Below are 19,438 nucleotides of genomic sequence, written 5' to 3' on the forward strand. Positions count from 1 at the left end.
ATTAAACTTTATTAAACACTGCCATTAAAATATCTCTGTCTATGCCTAACTTTGACAGACAAACCCAGGCTGCCAATGTTGGCTGCACTCTGCCAAATTGAGAAGTCTTGTTTATAAAAGAGCACAGATCAAGACAAAGCTGAGTTCACCCATTAAACTGATTCATTTCACAAACAATACATAATTCACTCCGTCGTGGACTGCGCACAATCCCCTAAAATATTGATCAGTAAATTTTCTCCCTGCTTCAAAAAGGTGATTGCACTAAAATTGCAGAATTCCTGTCTAAGCAGAGTCAGAAGGCAATGGGTTCAGGCTCCACTCTAGGACTTAACATAGAATTACATAGAATGTACATCACAGAAACAGGTCACTCAGACCAGCTGATCCATGCCAGTATTTATGTTCTACACAAGCCACCTCCCTCCTTAATTGCAGTTGACTCCAGTGCAGTAATGAGGCAATGCTGCGCTGTTTGAGGTGCCATCTCTCGGATGAGACGTGAAACTGATTCCCTTTCAAATATCTCAGGTAGACGTAGATCTCCAGATGACCTGACCAATTTTTATCATTCAAGTATTGTCGCTAAAACAGATGATCTGTCATTCATCATATTGCAGTTCCTAGCATCTTTCTGAGTGTAAATTGTCTGCTGTGTTTCCCTGCATACATTACAGCTACACCTCAAAACTTATTTCATCAGGAAGTGAATAGGCTGAGGCTCTTTTCTCTGGAAAAGGGAACACTGGCCTGATAGAATGGTTTAAGATGATAAAAGAGTTTGATAGGGTTAACATAGAGAAGATGGGTAGAATTTAATACTGGCAATGGGGGTCTCGCCCAACAGCTGGAGAACCAGTGGGAGGCCCGCGTCACCTCCACTGGTGTAGGCCCACTGTATTAAGTGCCTATCAGGAACTTAACTGGCCAGTGGCAGGCCTTCCCTGGAAGGTAGGACCCCCTGGGCTTGGGGGTGGGGGGGGGGGGGGGGGGGGGTGGGGGGGGGGTCAAAGGCCAGCAGCTCTTCATGGCCAGTCACCGCCACCGGAACCTGTTAATGCACCCACCAGATGCCTAGGATCACTGAAGGATCTAGGCCACAGGGGAATTAAGGCAGGATGGCAATCACAGGGAGGGCATCACTAGCTAAGGGGTGAAGGCATGTCAGAAGAAAGGTTCTCAGCAGGCCCACCCCATTCCCAATATCTGATCCCTCAATCAGGCACGGAGTGCTTTTGAAGAAGGGATTCCCCCAACCTCCTGGGACCCCATGTCGGCTTTGCTTTTTGGGCTTTCCACATCGCAACCCTCCCACCCAATGCTGGTTGAATACAAGCGACAGTGGGATGAGGCCGTTATGTGGGCATTAATTGCCTACTTAAGCACCTCAATTAGTGCTCGGGCAGAAAGGCTGCCCGTGAGCCTTCCCCCCACCCCACTGACTTAATCAAGTGGAGGCAGGAAGGCAACAGGAACCCACCCCACACCCTCCCACTTGATTAAATGCCCTCCAACTTCCAAACTCACATTGGAGGGGCATTAAGTTCTGCCTGATGTTTCTACTTTCAGGAAAAACTAGAACTATAAAAATAAAAGAGTCACTAATAAATTCAATAGGTGATTCAGGAGAAATTTATTCACCCAGACAGTGGTTAGAATGTGGAACTTGCTACCACAAGGAGTACTTTAGGTAACTAACCTAGATGCGTTTAAGGGGGGAAACAAGAGGGGAAAAACATACTTGACCTCATCCTCACCAGCCTGCCTGCCACAGATGCATCCATCCATGACAGCATCAGTAAGAGGGACCACCGCATAGTCCTTTTGGACACAAAGTCCCACCTTCACATTGAGGATACCCTCCATCGTGTTGTGTATCTCTACCACCGTGCTAAATGGGATAGATTTCGAACAGATCAAGCAACTCAAGACTGGGCATCCATGAGGCACTGTGGGCCATCAGCAGCAGCAGAATCGTACTCAACCACAATCTGTAACCTCATGGCCTGGCATATCCCCCTGTCTACCATTGCCACCAAGCCAGGGGATCAAACCCAGTTCAGTGAAGAGTGCAGGAGGGTTGCAAAGGTCAGCCCCAGGCATATCTAAAAATGAGGTGTCAACCTGGTGAAGCTAAAACACAGGACTACTTGCGTGCCAAACAGCATAAGCAGCAAATGAGAGACAGAGATAAGTGATTCCAGAACCAACGGATCAGATTTAAGTTCTGCAGTCTTGCCATATCCAGTCGTGAATGGTGTCGGACAATTAAACAACTCAATGGAGGGGGATACACCACAAATATCCCCATCCTCAATGATGGAGGAGCCCAGCACACCCGTGCAAAAGATAAGGCTGAAGCATTCACAACAATATTCAGCCAGAATTGCCAAGTCGATGATCCATCTCAGCCTCCTCCGGAGGTCCCCAGTATCACAGATGCCAGTCTCATCCATTTCAATTCACTCCACATGATATCAAGAAACAGTTGAAGGCAGTGGATACTGCAAAGGCTATGGGCCTTGACAATATTCCGCCAATAGTACTGAAGACTTGTGCTCCAGAACTTGCCACGCCCCTAGCCAATCTATTCCAGTGCAGCTACAACACTGACATCTACCCAGCAATGTGGAAAATTGCCCAGGTATGTCCTGTACAAAAAAAGCAGGACAAATCTAACCCAGCCAATTACCGCCCCATCCGTCTACTCTCCATCATCAGTAAAGTGATGGAAGTGGTCACCAACAGTGCTATCAAGCGGCACTTGCTTAGCAACATCCTGTTCACTGATGCTCAGTTTGGGTTCCGCCAGGGTCACTCAGCTTCTGACATTGTTACAGCCTTTGTTCAAACATGGACAAAAGAGCTGAACTCCAGAGGTGAGGTGAGAGTGACTGCCCGTGACATCAAGGCAGCATTTGACCAAGTGTGGCATCAAGGAACCCTAGCAAAACTGGAGTCGATGAAAATCAGGAGGAAAACCGTCCGCTAGTTGGTGTCATGCTTAGCACAAAGGAAGATGGTTGTGGTTATTGGTGGTCAATCATCTCAGCTCCAGGACATCACTGCAGGAATTCCTCAGGGTAGTGTCCTCGGCCCAACCATCTTCAGTTGCTTCAACAATGACCTTGCTTCCATCATAAGATCAAAAGTGGAGATGTTCACTGATGATTGCACAATGTTCAGCACCATTTGCAATTCCTCGGATACTGAAGCAGCCCATGTCCAAATGCAGCAAGACCTGGACAATATCCAGGCTTGGGCTGACAAGTGGCAAGTAACATTCACACCACACAAGTGCCAGGCCATGACCATCTCCAACAAGAGAGAACCCAACCATCATCCCTTGACATTCAATTGCATTGCCACCCCCACTATCAACATCTTGGGATTACCATTGGCCAGAAACTGAACTGGACTAGACATATAAATACTGTGGCTACAAGGGAAGATCAGAGGCTAGGAATCCTGGTGTGAATAACTCACCTACTGACTCCTCAAAAGCCTGTCTGCTATCTACAAGGCACAAGTCAGGAGTGTGATGGAATACTCTCCACTCACCTGAATAAGTGCAGCTCCAACAACACTCAAGAAGCTTGACACCATCCAGGACAAATCAGCCCGCTTGATTGGCACCACATTCACAAACATTCACACCCTCCACCACTGACGCACAGTAGCAGCAGTCTGTACCATCTACAAGATGCACTGCAGGAATTCATGAAGGCTCTTTCAACAGCACCTTCCAAACCCTTGACCGCTGGCATCTAGAAGGACAAGGGCAGCAGATAGATGGGATCATCACCTCCTGCAAGTTCCCCTCCAAGCCGCTCACCATCCTGTCTTGGAAATATATCGCTGTTCCTTCACAGTCACTGGGTCAAAATCCTGGAACTCACTCCTTAGCAGCACTGTCGGTGTACCTACATCATGTGGACTGCAGCGGTTCAAGACGGCAGCTCATGACCATCTTCTCAAGGGCAGTTAGGGATGGGCAATAAATGCTGGTCTAGCCAGTGATGCCCACATCCTGTAAATGAATTTTTAAAAGTGAGAAAGTAATGGAAGGATATTTGAAGAGATTAGATGATGATGTGTGGGAGGAGGCTCAAGTAGACCATTAGCACTGGCATGGAACTGTTAGGCCAGATGGCCTGTTTCCATGTTGTAAATACCGTATAAGAACACATAAAGCTTTTTCTCTGAAGTTCACTTTTTAAAGTTTCACTTTATTAGTGACAATTTTAAATTAATAACCCTATCACCTATTCACTAACCAGAGAAAATCAACTATCCCATCCATCAACCAACTTTCTGTTACATTTGTTCTTCTGCCATTTTGTTGATTTATTCCATCAAATATCTTATGGGACCTCATCAAATGCCTCTGAAAAGCCATGTGTATAACATTTATTGCATTCTTTTTTTCCTATTCAGTTTGTCACTTTTCCAAAATAACCTATGAAATGTTGAAGCGGCATTGCTTAACTCCTTAAACTGTCTGTAACTTCCAATGTGTTTCAATCTATTTTATCTATTCTGACCAGGACCATGAATGTTAGAGGCCTCTCCTCTTAAAAATCTCTCTGTTTATCCCATGTTATTCTTCACCTTGGTACCAGGGGGAAACATACGATTCAAGGCATGGCTACATCCAAAAAGACTCTCCGTAACCCAAACTGTAGAATATCCTACTACTATTACTCTGCCAGTCCACTTGCTTCTAACTTCCCTGGGATGACCTTTGCTCCTCGGTACCTGTTATATTTCTTCTGTTGGGTCGCTTTGTTCGCGAACATGGTTGCACGCCCATCTAACGGTGGGTGAGTTGACAACAATATACTGCAGATGCAGAGACCAATATAAGATGAAGATCATGCTGTTTATTTTGTCATGACTCACTGGGGATAGTGCGCTGTAATATCAAGCCCCACTGTTCTCCGAGCCACGACAAACGTGAAAAAGTTTGATCAAACCACCAGGTTGCCACAATTCTACCTAAGTGTTTAACTTTGGGTCGACAGAATACGAGCACCAGGTTTGTAAACTTAATAAGTAAATAACTGTTTATTGAACAAATTGTCTTTAACTAGAGGCAAAAGAAAGAAATATGAACTATTAACTTCTAACACTATAACTTAAACTCTACCCCCTTCTTAAATCCCTACACACACACACGCAGACACGCAGATACAAGACACATAAGACACACTAAACATGGATTTTAAGGGTGGGACAAAACAGTTCAATACCACCAATCTGGAGCACAGGATTCGATGGGTTGATTTTGATCAATGTCTTCCAACTTCCTTTCAGTTCTTGTTGATGACACGAGGTGGTCTTCCAGCACTTTCAGAATTTAGCTCACTGGTTGAGAGCTTGCTTTTGAATGTGTCTCACAGTGGTTTTCCCCCTTTCCTTTTAACAGGGGTTTCCTCAGAGAGAGTGAACAGGTTATAGAGATATGAGGAAGAGAGATTTTAAATGTTTTCTCTTTGCAGGTCAGGAGCTTTCTGCTGCACTGCTTTCACACAAAACCTTGGTCACCTGGTCAGGAGCCAATTAAAATGCTGTTGTCAGGCAGCTCTCTTGGTTCAGGCCTCCTTCCCGGCACCATCTTGTCTTTCATGGCACACTCTGTTCCAGGGCTGCAACATTGTACATATCTCTCATCCAGTCCCAGTGGACAAGTCCTTTAAACTGCAGCCATTCCAATTCTAAACCACAGTCCAACAGAAAATAAAAAGATATGTTCCTTACATACCTCCACCCCTAAAAGAGATGAAACACCATTTCAAAAATGCATTTCATCATAAGGTATGTGACACACGGACAACAAAACACGAGACTTACTTTCATTCATCCTTCCTCTCCCTTATACAATCTTATACAATCTTCAGCATTTCTTACCCCTTTAACTTATTTCAGTATTTTACACCTCAGACAATGCATCTGCGATCATATTATCTTTACTGGCATTGTGAACAATCTTTACAATGAATGGTTGAAACAATAGACTCCATCTAAATAGTCTCGCATTTCGAATTTTAAACTTGTCAATGAATGCTAGCGGATTGTGGTCAGTGTAGATTAGTGTTTCTTTGTTATCGTGTCGGACATAAACTTCAAAGCGTTGAAGAGACAAAAACAATGCTAAAGTTTATTTTTCTACTATAGATTGCTTCCTCTGATATTGATTTAATTTCTTGGAAAAGTACCCCATTGGCTTCTCTATCCCTAATTTATCATCTTGTAATAGGACTGCACCTACCCCCAAGTCACTAGCATCAATTGTCATTTTAAAAGGTTTGGTAAAGTAAGAAGCGGCCAACATTGGTTCATTTACTAAGATTGCCTTCAGTTTTTCAAAGGCTGCTTGGCATTCTGATGACTATACCACTTTTGCCTGTTTTATTAACAAATTGGTGAGAGGTACAGCTATTGTGCTGAAGTTAGGTAAAACTTCCTAAGTAACCTTATTAGATCTTCCCGTGGTCCTTCCTCTAAATATGAGAACACAGTATCTAACTGTTCCAGTACTTCTGTATTGGCTAGTCGAATTGTAGGAGGTTTGCTTTGGGCACTGTCTACTTCTCCTTCTACCTTGCCCTTATTGTCTCTGTCATCCTGCATTAATCCTACCACCTGGCACACTTGCTCTGTCTTATCATCTTCTCTGTGATGATATTGCTTCAGCATTTTTATGTGAAATAATCATTTCTTCTTTCTATGCTAAGGAGTATCTAACAGATAAGTCACTTTACTAACTATCCTATCTTATGGGGGCCACTGAATTTCGCTTTCAGTGGTTCACTCTGCAAAGCTAATAATATCAATATTTCATCTTCTGCTTGGAACGTTCTAGTTGTAGCACATTTGTCTGCCAATTCTTTTATTTTTGCTTGGGAAATTTTTTAATGCTCTCATGCTACTTTACGTGCAAGGTGAGTCTTTCTAGAAACATGGACACGTAATCCAACATAGAGGATTCCTCTATTTGCTTTAGGAACTTTTCCTTAATCGCTTTTAATGGACCTCTTATTTCATGGCCTTGGATCAATTCAAAAGGGCTAAATCCAATGGATTCATTCAGAGAATCTCTGGTAGCAAATAGTAAGAAATCTAATCCTTTGCCCCATCCTTTGGGTATTCATGGCAACAGGCCTTAATCATGGTTTTGAGAGTCTGATGGCGTTTCTCTAAAGCTCCCCGTGTCTGTGGATGATAGACAGTAGACTTTCGTTGCTTGATACCCAAATTGCTGATTATGCCCTGGGAAATTTTAGACATGAAGTTAGAACCTTGGTCAGATTGTATTTCAATTGGTAGGCCATTACGAGTGAAAAACTGAGTTAACTTTTCCACTACCACCTTAGCTGTAATTGTCCTTAAAGGAATAGCTTCTGGAAATTGGGTTGTCATATCCATGATTGTAAGTGTATACTGATGACCTGCTTTCATTTTGGGTAAGGGTCTACACAATCTACTAATACCTGACTGAATAGTTCTTCAAAAATTGGTATAGGTATTAAAGGTGCTTGTTTGATTACATGTTGAGGTTTACCTACTACCTGACATGTATGACATATTTTACAAAATTGCACTATGTCCTTATGAAGTCCTGGACAGGTAAAATGCCTGTTTATCGATGCTTGGCTTTTCCACATTCCTATATGTACTGCCATTGGAATTTCAATGTCTCCTTACGATATTTAGGCAGTACCACTATTGATGAACAACCATCCTTTCCTCACTCGCACGTATGTGAGGGTGTCTCCATTTCCTCATCAGAACTCCGTTTTTAAGGTAATAGCACTGCAGAACCCCTTCAGCCTCAGCTCCAGTGTGAGCACTGCTAACTTGTTTAACTCTGGTAAAAGCAAAATACTGCGGATGCTGGAAATCTGAAACAAAAACAGAAAATGCTGGAAAAACACAGCAGGTCTAACAGCATCTGTGGAGGGGAAAACAGTGTTAATGTTTCGAGTCTGTATGACTCTTCTTCAGTGCTCTGTTTTTGTTTAACTCTGGATCACTTTCTGAGCCTCAGTTAATGAAGACATGCCAAACATTTGCTTTGAATTATCCTCATCCTTAAAGAAAGTTTTGGCTACTCTAACATCTGCCCGTGGTATTACTTTGATCTCTGGTGATGGACTTTGTTTAGCCATTGCTCTGGTCACCACACACGATGGAAAAATACCAGGAATTTGTTCTTGTAACTGTTCCGTCTCTTTAGCCTCTCTTGGACTTTCTGTAATTATGCGCGAAGCTATAATCCTCACTCCTGCCAAATCATTCCCCAGGAGTAAATCAACCCCATCCACGGGTAATTCCTTAACCACTCCTACAACCACCAAACCAGACAACAAAACACACTCCAATTGCACATTGTACAATGGAACCGGGATATACTCTCCATGTATCCTGTTTACCAATACTTTGGCTTTCATTGAACTCTCTGGACGGAAAACAAGGTCCTTCTCCAGGAAAAGAGTTTGAGTAGCTCCTGTGTACCTTAATATAGTTATGGGTTAAGCTGCATCATTTTGCTATCTTTCCTTTAGACAAAAACCCTTTATATCTCTCATCTACCTTATTCACTTCACCTGCATTCATAGCAATGTTTACCTCCAGACCCTTATTTGTAGTTAAAGCTACAATTTTATCTGTAGCATTTTCTTTTTGAGCTCCCTTTTCGGACTCACTCTTATGAGCTCCAATAAGTCCCATGGGCTCCCCTCGCAACTTCCAGCATTCTGACCAAATGTGTCCCACTTTATTACAATGCAAACACTTAGGCCTTTGAGTTTCACCTCCACCCTCAGTTCCTTCCTGATCTGGAGAGGAGATCTCAAGGTATTCCCAGCTATCCATTCTTTACACTGGCTACTTGCCTTCCTTTCACTCTCCCACTTGCTATCCTTTTCAAATTTATGGGGGTGGTGGAAAAAGGTTTAGTTTTATGGATCAGCTCATAATCATCAGCCATTGTTGCTGCCTGTCTAGCAGTTGCAACCCTTTGGTCTTCAACATGGATTCTTATTACAGAAGGTAGGGAGGTTTTAAATTCTTCCAAGAGAATGGTCTTTCTGAGAACTTCATAGGTAGTTTCAACTCCTGATACTTGTATCCACCTATCAAAACTACTTTGCTTAACCCTTTCAAATTCAATGTAAGTTTGCCCAGGCTGTTTCATTAAGTTTCGAAACTTTTGTCTGTACGCTACAGGGGCCAACTCATATGCACTTAAAATGACTTTTTCACCACATCATAATCCCAAGAAACCTTCCCTGACAGTGAAGCATAAATTTCCTGTGCTCTATCTGTCAATTTGCTCAGCGCAGGCAATGTCCAGATTTCCTTTGGCCAGTTCATCTGTCTAGCTATCTTCTCAAATGAAATAAAGAATGCTTAAACACCACTTTCCTCAAACTTTGGAAGAGCTTGTACAAATTTAAACATGTCCCCACTGGGTTCTGATCTGGGAATAAGTCCTGCCTCACCTACTGCTGTCTCTTTTTTAGTTGTCAGCATTCTAAGCTGGAATTCCCTCTCTTTTTCTTTTTCCTTCTTTTCTAACTTTGCCATTGCTAACTCCCTTTGAAATGTCCTTTCTCTGCCCTTTCTGCCTGTTCCCTTTGAAATGCCCTTTCTCTTTCCTTTTCTGACTCCTCTAGTTCCAATTTTTTTTATTTGTAACTGAATTTGAACACGTTCCAATGAACCACCCCTTGGAGAACTCAGTCTCTAGGATATTGCTTCCAATTTCAAATGCTGTGCTATCTCTTCAATTATCTCTGCCTTCCAAGCTTTGGCAGGCAATCCTACTCATAATTTACTTGCCAATTCGATTAACCTGGTTTTTGGGATCCCTTGTAAAATTGTCAGGGCCATTTCTTCCACTTGCAGGAAAGCTTTAGCAGTTTCCAATGCCATCTTGTTTTGACAGTACAAACCTGGTGTTTCCTTTTAGTGTTTATTACTTCCTAGATCTACACCCAAATCATCATTGCCTTTTGTTCCAAAATATCCCAGACGAGCTCCCAAACTTTTTCACAACTCACTAGGGATAGTGCGCTGTAATATTAAGACCCACTGTTCCCCGAGCTGCGACAAATGTGAAAAAGTTTGATCAAACCACCAGGTTGCCCCAATTCTACCTAACTGTCTAACTTTGGGTCAACAGAATACAAGCACCAGGTTTGTAAACTTAATAAGTAAATAACTGTTTATTGAACAAATTGTCTTTAACTAGAGATAAAAGAAAGAAATATGAACTAATAACTTCTAACACTACAACTTAAACTCTACCCCCTTCTTAAATCCCTACATACACACACACACGCAGATACAAGACACATAAGACACACTAAACATGGATTTTAAGGGTGGGATAAAACAGTTCAGTACCACCAATCTGGAGTACAGGATTTGATTTGTTGATTTTGATCAATGTCTTCCAACTTCCTTTCAGTCCTTGTTGATGACACGAAGTGGTCTTTCAGCACTTTCAGTATTTAGTTCACTGGTTGAGGACTTGCTTTTGAATGTGTCTCACAGTGGTTTTCCCCCTTTCCTTTTTACAGGTGTTTCCTTAGAGAGAGAGCAGGTTTTAGAGATATGAGGAAGAGAGATTTTAGATGTTTTCTCTTTACAGGTCAGGAACTTTCTGCTGCTGTGCACTTCACACAAAACCTTGCTTATCTGGTTAGGAACCAATTAAAATGCTGTTGTCAGGCAGCTCTCTTGGTCCAGGCCTCCTTTCTGGCACCATCCTGTCTTTCATGGCACACTCTGTTCCAGGACTGCAACATTGTACATATCTCTCATCCTATCCCAGTGGACATGTCCTTTAAACTGCAGCCATTCTAATTTTAGTCCACAGTCCAACAGAAAATAAAAAGATTTGTTCTTTACAACAGTCCAACATAAATAAAAAGATATGTTCCTTACAATTTACACAAGTAACAGAATACTAACACAATGTGTGCTCCTGCAACCAGACCCTACTCTACCGGTGGGTGAGCTGGCAACAATATTCTGCAGATACAGAGACCAATATAAGATGAAGCACATGCTGTTTATTTACACAAGTAACAGAGCAACACAATGTGTGCTTCTCCAACCAGACTGTATTCTAAACTACTGATTAACATTGTTCCCTGCGCTACACAGCAATTGGATAATACAGTCACGTGGTCAATCTGTTCACATTCTCTTAAAGGTGTATTGCACCGCAGGTTGCCACAGTACCACAATGCTGCTCAGCACCGCTCTCCCCAAAATGACTGCTTCCATTCTCTATGTCCTTATACCACCGCACAATTTCCAACCTCCTTTTCTTCTCCAATTCCTCGAATGTGTTGTAAATTGCCAAGTTTAAACACGTCTTTCACACAGCTTTATTTTTCAATCCCTCCAATAAGGTTTGCATCCCTGCCACAGCATCAAAACAACCATAGTGAGGTCTGTTGTGACTGTAATCATTGCACATTATAGTTCCTCATCTTCAATGATCCCTCTGCAGCCTTTGACACATTCAACTACGCCAACCATCTTCATTGCCTCTCTTTTGTTAACTACCTGTGAACTCACTTGTTTCCAATCTCACTTGTCTGATTATAACAAGTAGACTATTCACCATCTCAACATCCTATTAGATCCTGAGAAGAGCTTTCAATCTCACATCTTGCCCTTTACAATGACCACCTGCATAATATTAACCTCTACCTCAGCCCATCTGGTAATGAAATCCTCATCCATCCATTTGTTGCATCCAGACTTGACTGTTCCAATGCTCTACTAGTCAGCATCCTATTTTCTACCCTCCGGATACTTCAGCTCTTCCAAAACTCTGCTGCCTTGGTCCTGCATATCTATCTTTCCTGAATTAAAAACGTAAAATGCTGGAAAATCTCAGCAGGTCTGGCAGCATCTGTGGAGAGAGAAACAGAGTTAACGAGTGGGATTTTTCGGTCCTGCCAATGGCGAGCGTCATGATGGGCGGGACAGGAAAATTTGGCAGTCGTCCAAAAATCAGTTTGGCATAAAAATAGATCATGGTTGTCCACTCCTGACTTTAATGGAGGGTAAGGTAGGCTGCTGCGCCATGCTGGGAACCGCATTTGCATGCATTTAAATGTCCTGAATAATCATTAAAAAGGCAGCTCACCAGAATGACGCCCTCACACCAGATCCAAAGGCCAAGACGGTGGCTAATTAGAGCAGTGTGATTCATGACCGGATATAAGCGATGTGCACCTGGCGACCTACACTTCACTCCTGACTTCAAGGTATGTTCACCCCCTACCTTTCTAAATGCTGTGCTCATGGCTGCTCCAACTCCATGCCATGGCTGTGCACGGAAGACCAGCAGCGGGGTTCAGAGCCAAGGCTCTCCATTCCAGAGCAGCGGTAAGGTGGGGGGCTTGTTGGTGGTAGGGGCTGGAATGCAAAGGCTTGACATGGGGGGTGGCACTGTGAGACAAGACAGAGGCAAGGGAAGGGGCTGGAGGGCAAAGACTTGACTTAGGGAGAGGAAACTGGGGAAGGGTGCAGACAGACACATGATTAGGGGGAGGGAAGACTGGGGAAGAGTGCACACAGACACATAATTGGTGGAGAGGGAGACTAAGGAAGGGTACACACAGACACATGACTGGTGGGAGGAGACTGGGGAAGGGTACACACAGACACATGATTGGTGGGGAGGGAGACTGGGGAAAGGTACACACAGACACATGACTGGTGGGAGGAGACTGGGGAAGGGTACACAGACACATGACTGGTGGGGAGGGAGACTGGGGAAGGGTGCACACAGACACATGACTAGTGGAAGGGGAGAAGTTATTCAGGGTTCGAAGACACAAACAGCCCAGAGCAAGCACACAAGAGGTATTCAGGTCCAGAATGCATAGAGCCCTGTGGCTCTGTGCCACATTTTAGAGGCCTGTGCTTGGAATGACTGCCCTTGTCCCAGACAAGGGAGGTGGAGAGCTTGTCAGCCCTGTGTCATTTGTGCCCAGTATGGTGTGCGCAGGGTTTGGTCAGTTCCTCACACATGTTGGTCCTAGGGGTTTCTGGCTTCATACTGGGCCATAGATGGAACAATCACAGTCAGGGGAGGCACCTGCAGCCTGTAGATGGGAAAGAGGTAATGTAGGGGTTGGCATTCAATGGTCTCATGCTGGGAAGGGTGTCTGTAGGTCACAGTGCAAGGCTTCAAAATGGGGAGGGATCAGGTCTACATGAGTCATGAGGACATCAACATCAAAGGGTTCAGGGGGTAGGATAGGGATATCAATGACTATAATGATGGGATCAAGGATTAGAGGGGAAGGAAGGAGAATGATTGGGGGGAGGGAAAGCTGAAAATGATGCAACTCCAGCACAATGGGAGGGAATTCCATAGTCACAAGGGAGGGTCGAAGCTGGTCTGGTAGTAGAACCTCAGCACTATTTTCCAATCTGAATAAATGTGTAGTTGGAAAAGAAGGTGTTGTCATAAAGAGATTAATGTCTATAATGTTAGTGGAATTCTTTTCTTAAAATAGAGTTTTGTGGTGTCTGTGTCTATGTGTGTGTATGTGTGTGTCTTAATTGGATTAAAGCCAGCTGGTCTAGACACACTGATGTATAGAAAGAAGTAGGTTTGAAATGGTAATTAGATAAACATGGGGAAGTTTAGAAACATCTGTGTTGAGGGGGCAATTTGCATTTTAAATTAGGCGTTCAATAGAATGGGTGAAATTTTGCACCTAGCTGGAAGACAACAGGCAATGTGTTTATATTTTTTCTGCTTACTAATAAAATTGGTGGAATCAAAGACTGTTATTGTTAGAAGAGGTAAAATTAAAAGCCTAGTGGTACAATGGAAAATTAATGTTCAAAGAGAAAGATATGTATAAAGGAGAAAGGAGATTGTGTGGAAGGCAGAGGCATTTTAAGGTCCATCAAGTGTGAGAAGCATACAGCCTGTAAACCTCAAGTCTTTCTACAAGGACCCAGAGCTGAATGAAACTCATTCTGAATGCAACTGTCCAGGGCATGCTCTGCCAGGTTTCTCTTTAAATCTATGAGTTTTACTGTTGCCTTAACAGGGGTGTAACTGAGAGTCAGATTAATTAGGGGATTTTTGTAGTTATTATGTAAACATATGTATGTGCTTACAATTCTTCTTGTATTAATAAGTGTTTAATTTAGTTTTATAAAAAACCTCTTGAGACTCGGTGGTCTTATTACTACTGAATTCAAAGTTTGCATCTCAAAACATACAAATTGTAAAACTGGGTTATGACAGCTGTTTAAAGTTTCCCTCTGGGATTTGAGCAATTCAGCCTTTACCATCAGCTGTGCCATAATAGTATGAAAAAACTTGCCAGGGGAGGGGTCTTGGGTCTTGTGGGAGGAGATGACCACTGCACTGTGGGCTGGTTAAAGGGGCACCCTACTAATTTCTAATCTTTCTAATGGAGACGAAGGCACAGCTGAGACATGTTAGGAGCAGTCAAATGGCAATTTAAGAAATTTGATACCTTCAATCTTATAGCGCATTCCTGCAAGAGGATAATTCCAATTTGGGCCATTGTACGATTGCCTTGCAAAGACCCCTTGTCCCACTCATGGGAAATCCCAAGCATCGGAAGGAACCAATGGAAAACGGACATGGGCCAAAATGCTGATGCATAGTGCCCATAAGACCTCTAAACCTTACAGCTGGCATATTCAGATATGGGAGCCCTCTGCCTGCCCCCAACAAACTCTCATTCCATCACTGCAAGTTGGGGCTGCTATGTGAAGCAAAGGATACAGACTGAGGGTGCCCTGCCTGAGGCTTCTAGTGCCTAGCAGAACTCTTTCAGATCCATGCCCCTGTGTCAGAGCACTGCCATTGCAGTACTGTTTGCTGGGGTTGGGAGTGGGGGAGGGGTTTGGGGTGGCGGGTGTGCTTCCGGTGATCCTGAAGCCTGTAATAGCACTGCAAGGGGACTAAGTGAGGATGTAATGGCTGAAAGTAAGCCTTTGGCTCCGTAGTCACTCCCTAGTAAGTGACAGGAAGGTGACCTTTGGAGGCTTACGTACAATCATGTTTTTGTTCAATGTTCCTGCACAGAGGGAAACATGGATGGAGGAGCCTGGCAGCATCCTGGCTACCAGGCAACTAAAAAGAAGAAGAAGGGCCCATTGCTGCCAGGCTGAGCTAAGGGAAGATGAACAAGGTCCTTCAGGGTCCCCTCAACAACCAGAAACTGAGGCTCCATTGAGCGGAGACGTCTCGCAAGGATGTACAAAAGATGCTTCTCGTACCTCCAGATGAGTGAGAGACAATACCATTGATGCCTTCACATGCCTAGAGATGTGGAGGCTCACATCTGCCACATTCTCCAGGAGGAGTTGATGTGTGGGGACTGGGAGGCCACCCATTGCCAGTGGCTCTAAAAGTCACCGCCATTCTGAATTCCTTTGCAATTAGCTCCTTCCAGGGCTCCACTGGGGATCTATGTGGAATTTCTCAAGCATCCACTCACAAATGCATGTGGGAGGTCTCCGAAGCCCTATTTAGGAAGGCTCTCAATTATGTGCAGTTTTCTCTAGATGAAGCCAGCCAGGCTGCCAGAGCAGTGGGCTTTGCTGCTACCTCCAGATTCCCACAGGTGCAGGGTGCCATCAGCTGCACACATGTGGCTTTAAAAACTCCCTGGGCAGTAGCCACTACAATTCATCAATAGGACAGGGTTCCACTCTCTCAACATGCAGCTGGTCTGCAAGCAGGTAATGCAGTTATGGGTAAGCTCCCATGACTCATACAATATTTAAGAAGGATATAGATAGATGTCTAGACTCTAAAGGCATCAAGGGGTATGGGGAGAGAGTAGGAGCATGGCGTTGTGATAAAGGGTCAGCCATGATCATATTGAATGGCAGAGCAGGCTCGAAGGGCCGAATGACCTACTCCTGTTTCTATTTTCCTATGTTTCTATCTTGAGTCACTCACAGATACCACAGGTCTTTGAGGGTCCTTAGCAAGTTCAGGGTTGGCTCCTCAGTGACAAAGGCTACCTGCAAAAGAACTGGCTGACGATGCCTGTGCAGCAGTCACAAAGTGCCTTAGAAAGGTATTACGCTGCTCATGTCAAAACACACTCCTTCATAGAGCAGACCATTGGCATCTTGAAGATGCGTTTCCAATGTCTGAACAGATCCAGTGCCATTCTCCAGTACGCTCCCCAGAGGGTCTCCCGTATCATCGTGGCTTGCTGTGCTTTACACACCTGGCACTCCAAAGAGAGCATGTCTTGCCAGGTGCCAAGATGGAGGAGCTGCACGTGTCCCCCAATGATGAGGGCATCGAGAGAGCTGAATGCGATGACAGTGAGGAAGCTAAGGGGCCAGAGGAAGGAGCCATAGCGTGGGCCAGGCGAGGCAGGCATGCACATGAAATGCTAATAGCCACCAGGTTCCAGGAGGATGATGACAACTAGCTATGACGATCCTCTTTCACCAGTGCCTTCCATGCTAGGTCCAACTTACCACCTTCATTGCTATCCTCCTCATCTCAATGCACCACTTCAATCTCTGAATGAGTAGTTACACTCTAGCGTCACTTGTCCTCATCCTTGGAAGGTAAGGCAGCCTCAGGAGCATGTGGCCTTTCTGTAATGTGATAATAAATGCAACAGGGCATTTCGTGAGCACAGTTGAGATGGTGCAGCCTCTTCAAGCATCTCACCAACATTGTACTGCTTATGGCAGCCTCCAAGAGGCTGGAGCAGCATTGCGATCCTCAGTGCACTTGTGGCAGTATGCCTGCATTGTGACAAGGTGACTCAAGGAGATTAATCTTCACTCAGTGGATATCACCTTCATGTGTGAGGTCGCTTCCGATTCTGCCCTATGGTTTTTCTGCACATCCATACATTCATGCAAGACAAGTGTTGATGCCTCTTCATCATACTCAGTCCTCAGCATCACACACATCCTCAGGACTCAGTCATCTGTAACTCTCGGTGAAGGATGTGAGGCTGCAGTTCAGTTCACCTTTCAATGGACCTCAACAAACTAATGAGCTGCATATTCTGAAATCTACCTGCCACTCATGAACATACCTCCGTCTGGAGTCTCCCAATCTCCCCAGATGCCTAGCCGTGGCATTTGTGCTCCTGAAAATTCTGACATTCCATCGAACCCTTAAGGACCCAAATCATTGATGATAAAGAGCACACATTAGCTGTATTGCAGCCTCACACTGATCCCATTTCAGGGCTACACCTTTTCATCCCAACAGTCTGTCACATGCACATGGAAACCAAGCACACCAATGTGGTTGTTAGTTGCACATAACCATTTCAATTGACCATTTGAGAGCTGGCAGAAGGTTAATGTCAAGAGGTGCTAGCCAGATTTTATGGCCCAGTTCAGCATTTGTTTTTATTCTTTTTTTAATGCAGTCATGGGATGTGAGCATTGCTGACTAGGCCAGCATTTATTGCCCATCCCTAGTTGCCCTTGAAACAGTGGTGGTGAGCTACCTTCTTGAACCATTGCATCCTCCCATGTCTACATCAGCCACCTGGAGCCTCTGTACACAACTTCTAGATCGTACACTTTTAACCATCTAGCAGGAAGCGCAAGGACCAATATGTGTCAGCGAGGTGGAAACCTCTAAAACGTTGAGGTGAGAAGGTGGGCTATAATCTAGGGGTGATGTGCAAACGTATATGCGGACAAAGGTGAGAGCTGATTGGTGAGTAGTGAGTAAGTGTTTTTCTCCAGTTTTTTTCTCCAGTTTTTCTCCAGTTTGAAATAGATTAAGCTAAGGAAAGGTAAGAGTTCTAGTTTTTATTTAAAGTACATAAATAATTTAGCTTTTTTTTACTGTATTTAACTTAAAGTAAGGTTTTTTTTCAACTAGAGGCATAGCAGTGCAGCTCAGTCCCATGTTATGCACCGTCTGCAACATGTGGGAACTCCTAGACACTCCTTGCGCTCTGACCGACCACGTGTGCAGGAAGTGCCACCAGCTACAGCTACTTGAGCTCCGAGCTTCGGAACTTGACCGGCAGCTGGAGGCACTGAGGTGCATCCGCGAGGCTGAGAGTTTTGTGGATGACATGTTTTTAGACGTGGTCACCCCACAGCTGACAGAAGTGCAGACAGAGAGGGAATGGGTGACCATCAGTCAGAAGAAAGGTGTCAGGCAGGTAGTCAGGAAATCCCCAAAGTGCATCTCGCTCGAGAACCGTTTCCCTGTGTTGGAAAACGGTGAGAGTGACAGTTCCTCTGGGGAGTGCAGCCACGCTCATGGCACTGTGAGTGGCTCAGCTGCAAGAGGGAGAGGAAAAAGAGGGGAAAAGCAATAGTGGTAGGAAACTCGATAATAAGGGGAACAGACAGGCTTTTCTGTGGCCGTAGACGTGACTCCAGGATGGTATGTTGCCTCCCTAGTGCCAGGGTCAAGGATGTCACTGAACAGCTGCAGGGCATTCTAAAGGGGGAGGGCAAACAGACATAGATCGTAGTACATATTGGTACCAAGGACACAGGTAGAAAGAGGGATGAGGTCCTGCAAGCAATATTTAGGGAGCTAGGAAGCAGATTAAAAAACAGGACCTCAAAGGTATTAATCTCTGGATTACTTCCAGTGCCACGCACTAGTGAGTATAGAAATAGGAGGTAGTCCAGATGAATGCATAGCTGGAGAGATGGTGCAGGAGGGAGAGCTTTAGATTTCTGGGACATTGGGACCGTTTCTGGGGGCAGTGGGACCTGTACAAGGCGGACGGGTTGCACCTGAACTGGAATGGAACCAATATCCTTACAGGGAGGTTGACTAGTGCTGTTGAGGAGGGTGTAAACTAACTTAACAGAGGGGGTGGGATCCTGAGAGGAGATTCAGCAGGGGGAGATGCACAGCTAAAATTAGAAGAGAGAGCAAGTGAGTCTGGAAGGCATAGAAATTATAGGCCAGTTAAGGCACAAGGGAGTTTGGCAATGTTGGATGGTATTTATTTTAATGGAAGGAGTCTGATGAATAAGGCAGGTGAGTTGAGGGCACAAATTAACACATGGAAGTATGATGCCATTGCTGTCGCAGAGACATGGTTGAGAGAGGGGCAGGATTGGCAGCTCAATATTACAGGATATAGGGTCTTCAGGCGAGACAGGGAAGGAGGTAATAGAGAAGGGGGTATTGTGATATTGATCAAGGAATCAATTACAGCAGTAAGGAGGGATAATATCTTAGAAGGCTCTTCCAATGAAGCTATATGGGTGGAACTGAAAAACAAAAAAGGAGCAATCACATTGCTGGGAGTGTACTATACACCCCCAAACAGTTAGAGAGAAATAGAAGAGCAGATATGTAGGCAAATTTCCGAGAAGCGTAAAAATAATAGTGGAGGATTTCAGCTTCCCCAACATTAACTGGGTTAATCAT

The sequence above is a fragment of the Cetorhinus maximus genome, chromosome 19 (assembly GCF_964194155.1).
Source record: "Cetorhinus maximus chromosome 19, sCetMax3.hap1.1, whole genome shotgun sequence".
NCBI lineage: Eukaryota > Metazoa > Chordata > Chondrichthyes > Lamniformes > Cetorhinidae > Cetorhinus > Cetorhinus maximus.